Genomic DNA, 5,628 nt, shown 5'->3' with positions numbered 1-5,628 from the left:
TGCCTGGCTAATTTTTTTGATTTATTGTAGAGATGAGGTCTTGCCAAGTTGCCCAGGCAGGTCTCGAACCCGCGGGTTCAGGCAATTCACTCACCTCGGCCTCCCAAAGCGCGGGATTACAGGCTGAGCCACCGAGCCCGGCCCTGTTGCTGATTTTAATCCATACCCTTTCCCTGAAATAAACTGTACCCATGAATACAGCGGCCTTTGTGAGCTCTGTGGTCCTAGCAAGTCTCTCAACCTGAGGATGGTCTTGGACAGCACCGTCACAGTGGCTCAGAGGGGTGTGCACTCCAGGCTGAGGCCACACCATGGCATCATCCCTCTTGATGTACTCGAGCCCTTCTGCTTCCCTTTATTCTTGAAAGCTACAAGCTGTTGACTTCACCACATACCCCGGGGCCCATCCCTGGCCCCATACTTTGCAGGCTGCTCTGCTGCCTGTCTCTACGCCCTAGCAAGATGGCACACTGGAGGCCCCTAAAGGGCCAGGAAGACTCCCTGTTGCTAGAACTTGCTTCTGACTGTGGGCTGCCCACCTGGGCCAGACCCAAGCTGAATCACAACCACCCTGCCCAGTCCACCTGCCCAGGTTCCCAGTAGGGCTGTCTGGGCAGGGGCTCTGTGAGGGGTAAAGGTCACCCTGGGACCCACCACAGGGAACCAGGCAGGAAGTCTTCTTGTGACTGGGTATTGTAAGCAACATCCTTTTTTGTTTTAAAGCAATTGCTTACAGGGAGTCCTTCTCGTGAACTCTATTGAAAAGTCACAGGGGCATGTAGGGTGCTTGTGTTCCACTCAGGCATAGCAACCACCGACACCTGTGCCTCCCAGGGCACACAGGGTCCTGGCAGACATGCAATGGATGCTTGGACCCATGTGTCTGCACTTGTTCAAGGAAAGTTGAGTTCCTCTTACATAGACCTGATGACAAAGGCAGGCCTTGACCTTCCATGCCAGTCAATACTCACCCCCACAGTAGGTGCCACATCTCTGGTCAGGTGAGCAGGCACAGCCAAGAACCCCATCTTACTTCCAGCCTGAGCTACAGTGAATGCCCAGGGACAACCTCTGTGAGGAGAGGCCTGGCAACAAACCTGCTCAGGACCTGGCATGGCCTTTGCAGAGCCCACCAAGGAGGTGAAGGGGACAGTCACTGTGAGCTCACTGTGTGACCACAAATCCTGCCAGCCTTGGCAGAAACACAGCACAGGCCCTTTCTGGGAAGGAAATCTCCAGCCTTTCCACATACTCCCAGAGTCTCTTGGCACTCCAGCCCCTGAACCTGGCCAGAAGGAGCTGTGAGGTGTGAACAGGAAGAAAGAGCCCTCTTCACATTGTAGCCAAAGCTCCCTGTCCTCCAAGAATGCCAGTGGAAGTCTCCCTAGAAGCAGGCTTGCATCCCCCTGGTCCACCTGGTAACTGCAAAGCAGGAAGAAAGCAACCTGAACTTGGCACATGTATTCATAATGTGCAATATTGTCTGCAGAGGACAGGTGCTCTCCTGGCATGCTGGCTGTCTGATGGCACACTTTTGAGAATCTCACAAGTGCTGTTCTCTGTCCACTGCCTGCTTCTGAAACCTATCCCTCTCTAGAAGCCCCTCTCCAGCCTGAGATCCGTCCTACTTCCCTGTCTTCTTGGCAGACCCAGAAGGACCACTGAGCCTAAGAGCCAAGTGGAAACAGGCTAACCTCTCTCTTTGAGAAGGACAAAGCTCTTCAGTTGAGCCCCAAGTCTCACCCTGTACAGTGAGTATGACAAGAAAATGACAGCGAGATGGACAGGCCTGTCCAAGGATGGATCAGGGCCATGTGCCAAGAGCACACAGCAACAGCAGTGGTGACTCAGGTAAAGGCCACGTGGGGATGAGATCTGGCACCCTGATAGATGGGTCCCCAGCCCACTGTCCAGCACTGAAAGGATCTGCCTCCCTACCCTCGGTGTCTGTCACAGTGGCAGGTGGGTGAGGAAGAAGGTGGGGAGAGACCTCACAGAAGCCCATGGGGAGGCATGGGGGGCCAAGGGCCATGCTGACAGGGCACTGTACAGTGGAGGATCCCCCTGGGGGGACAGGGCAGGCAGGGAATGGTGGAACCTGGAGAGGCGTCGCTGAGCCCATCTGCAGGCCACCCTCATTCATGCTCCGGACCCTATCACTGCTAATGGGCTTCATGCACCAACTCTGCCTGTGCCAGCTGCCCAGTCCACACAAACCAGCACTACCTCCTCCAGAGTCTGCACCAAGGAACACCAGCCCCAATCCCTCTCACACACAGCCCACTCATCCACCCTGTCCACTCAACCTCTGCCTCAAGAGAGCTAGCATGGCAAGGTTGAGCAGTCAGGTTCCATTCCTCACCTGCACGATTACCCACCCACATGGTGTCCACTCCACACAATGTCCACCCTGCACAATTTCCCACCTGCATGGTACCCACTCCACATGATTTCTCCACTCACATGCTTCCCACCCGCACAGTGCCCACACCATATGATTTGCCACTCGTATGCTGCCCACCCTGCATGGTACCCTCCAGGCACAATTCCTCATCCACATGATTCCTCACCCACACAGTGTCCACCCTACACCATTCCCACTTGTATGCTGTCTAACCTGCATGGTGCTCATCTAGCATGATCCCTCACCTGCATGACTCCCCACCTGCATGGTGTCCATCCCACATGATTTCCCCCACCCACATACTGCCCACTCTGCACGGTGTCTACCCTACATGATTCCCCACCCACACGCTGCCCACCCTCATGGTGTCCACCACATGATTCTTCAACTGTATGGTGTACATCTGCATGATTCCCCACCGTGTGCTCCCACTCCACATGGTACCTGCCCACATGGTTTCCTACCCACGTTACCCACCCTGACTGCTGCCTACCCACACGATTCCCCACTCACATGCTGCCCACTGTATGATTCCTCAACTGCAAGATTCCCCACCCACACAGTGTCTATCCTGCACAGTATCCATCTGCACAATTCCCCACCCACATGCTGCCCACCCTGCACAATTCCCCACCTACATGCTGCCCACTCCACATGGTGCCTACCTGCATGATTCCCCACCCACATGTTGTCACCCTGCATGGTGTCCACCCTACATGATTCCCCAACTGCATGGTGCCCACCTTGCATGGTGCCCACCCACACAATTCCCCACCCCTCATGGCACCCACCCCACATACTGTCCCTCTTAACTGTGGCAGCCCTGGGGCGGAGCTTAAAAGCTCGAGCTGCTCTTTTCAAAGGACAGGACAGACACAGACATGTGACATGGCTCCTGGCGGCTGCCAGCAGAGGAGGTAAACACACATGGGAACACAGTGTCACTGTTCTGGGGCCTTGGCTGAGAAAGCCCTGACACTGGGAAGCCCTGCTTGAGGCTGGCCTACTGTGGTGTTCTGCCCTTCTCCCATCTTAGCCAGAGCTCACCAAGCCATGCTTTCTCATGCCAGCTACTAAATGACATTTACCAGGACACATTTCCTCCAGTGACATGCTCTCCCCAGATCTTCACAATGCTTTGAGGGCATAATTCAGTCCCAGGCCAGAGCAGCCTCATCTCTTCACAGTTCAACAGAGCCACACAAACAAGGGGCATGGTAAGAAGACCAAAGGCTCTGGACATAGGACAGCCCTGCCCCCCAGCCCTGATGGCAGAAACTCTTAGTCCCACAAGCTTGGGACAAGCCTAGCCTCACAGTGGCCCCTGTGGTTTGAGTGGCTAGAAAAACAGAAAAGGGGGCATTCCTAGTAGTCCCATGGAGAGAATGAAGGCTGGGACTAAGTCAGCATGGCCTGGAGACCCTGACAGGGCACCTCCCGGACATCAGCAGGCACATGGTGGCCAGCTGCCGGAGGCAGTGCCAGCCTTTCTCATTTGTAAGCATGCATACACTGCTTTAGCATCCTAAGAAAGGAAGTTTAGCACTGATCACCTCAAAGGGCAGCTGAGTCATTCTAGGGTGACCTTGTATTCACGGGCTCCATCACCAAACCCTGTGGTTGGGACCAACAAACGCCAGAATCGGCCATGCTCCCATCATGCACTGATGGACACATCTCCAAGGATGAATCCTGCTCCTCACACATCTGTAGTATCAGTGACAAGTATGGCCCTCCTTCTAGGAGTCTTCCTGGCTCCCTGTCCTGGGCCATTTCTCTCCAGATCTACTCCAGGGAACCCAAGAAGCCTCTCATCTCTCCATGAAAATTCTCAGAAGCAGCACCCTTGGGTGGGCACCAGGGTATCCTCAGAGCTCATCTTCTGGTGCAGAACCCAGGTGTGGCCAAGTTCTCACAAAACTACATGTGATTACCCACAAGTCAAGATACCAGGAAAGTACAGGGGCTGGGCAACCTGTGTAGAGGTGGTGGTCACTTTAATTCAGGGAAGAGCTGTTGTCAACACATATGGGAGCAGGTGAGGGCTCAGTCTAAGGGACCTGCCGTCTGAGGACATGTAAGTAAAACGAAGCTGTGGGATGGGGACCTATGCTATAGGGGTCCAGCGGGGTGGGGGCACTGGAGCACCCCACCATGTCCCACCAAAGTGCTGGGACCCTGGCAGGGTGACTGTTGTGTGCATCAGACAACATGGTCACCCACTCCAGCTGCCCCCACCCCACACAACAGATCAGTCCTTGGAGAGGCACTGGGAATTGGCCCTGGCTCTCAACGACCCTGTGGACACCATCCGCCCCCTCAGCTTGAGTTTTCTTTTGTGAACAGGGTTAGGCTCACAAATGCTTGCCCAAAAAACGTTGCCTGAAGACTACTGTGCAAATGAGATAAAGCCTCCCGAAGGGCTACCCAGCCACCTCCACAGCTGCCATCACATCTGCCTCATGGAGCAGGCTCTGAGCCCAGAGTGCCAGCAAAACCGTGGTCAGCAGGTCCAGAGCCGCACCACAGGCTTGGCCAGCACTGGGCATGTGACATTCCGGTGGAGGAAGGGGGCCTGAGCCCCAGGAACTTGTCAGAGTGCAGAAGGCTCATTCTAAAGCTGACAGCCCAACAGCAAGCTAGGGAACACAGGAGACATGCTGGGGGCCAGGAAGGAGTTTCAGCAAGGGGTCCTCTGTGGTCCTCCCCAAAAGGAAAAAGGCAAGGCTCAGGCTGCTGCAGAGTCTGGCCAGAATGCAGCCTTGCCAGCCCCACCTCTGCACTCTGGGGGGACCAGGGAAGGCGGAGTCTGAGTACCGAGTTACCCAGAAAGGCGCAATCAGGCGCAGGGATGACCCAGCACTTGCTGTCCACTCAGAGGCCATCACCTGTCACCCACTGCCCCGCACAGGCCGCAGGGACCGGCGGCAGGACTCCGCTCCAGAGCTGTCCCCACGCTGGTCCAGGCCGCAGGCCCCCACCTGGCGGTGACCACACAGCCCCCGCCCGCCGCTCTCGGCCTCCCGCGGCGAGTCTCGTCCCGCCTGCCAGTGCCCGCAACCCGTGGGAGACACCTCCAGTCACCCGCGGGCGTTTCCATTGGCCAGGGTTATCTGGCCTTCCCGGACCCAGCTGCTCAAGTCCATCCACGCCTCAGAAAGGGAAAATTGAAGTAGGGGGAGGAGGTGCGGCCATCTCCCGCCCTCGAGCTGCCTAACCCCGCC

The 5,628-nt window shown here is 56.2% G+C and overlaps 1 protein-coding gene across 1 annotated transcript in view; it reads right to left on the bottom strand.

Annotated features, from left to right (window-relative positions):
* Positions 1-5,617, bottom strand: part of TANGO2 (transport and golgi organization 2 homolog) — a 39,467-nt gene extending 33,850 nt beyond the window's left edge. The window contains exon 1 of the mRNA XM_008059693.2: positions 5,557-5,617. The gene's annotated coding sequence lies outside the window, so the exon portion shown is untranslated. The remainder of the gene's footprint in view (positions 1-5,556) is intronic.
* Positions 5,618-5,628: the final 11 nt, after the last annotated feature.

This window comes from Carlito syrichta, unplaced genomic scaffold (genome assembly GCF_000164805.1).
Source record: "Carlito syrichta isolate Samal-C Ts95f unplaced genomic scaffold, Tarsius_syrichta-2.0.1 Scaffold304335, whole genome shotgun sequence".
Classification (NCBI taxonomy): Eukaryota; Metazoa; Chordata; class Mammalia; order Primates; family Tarsiidae; genus Carlito; species Carlito syrichta.
The sequence above is the reverse complement of the archived record's forward strand: the minus strand, read 5'-3'. Positions and strand labels throughout refer to the sequence as shown.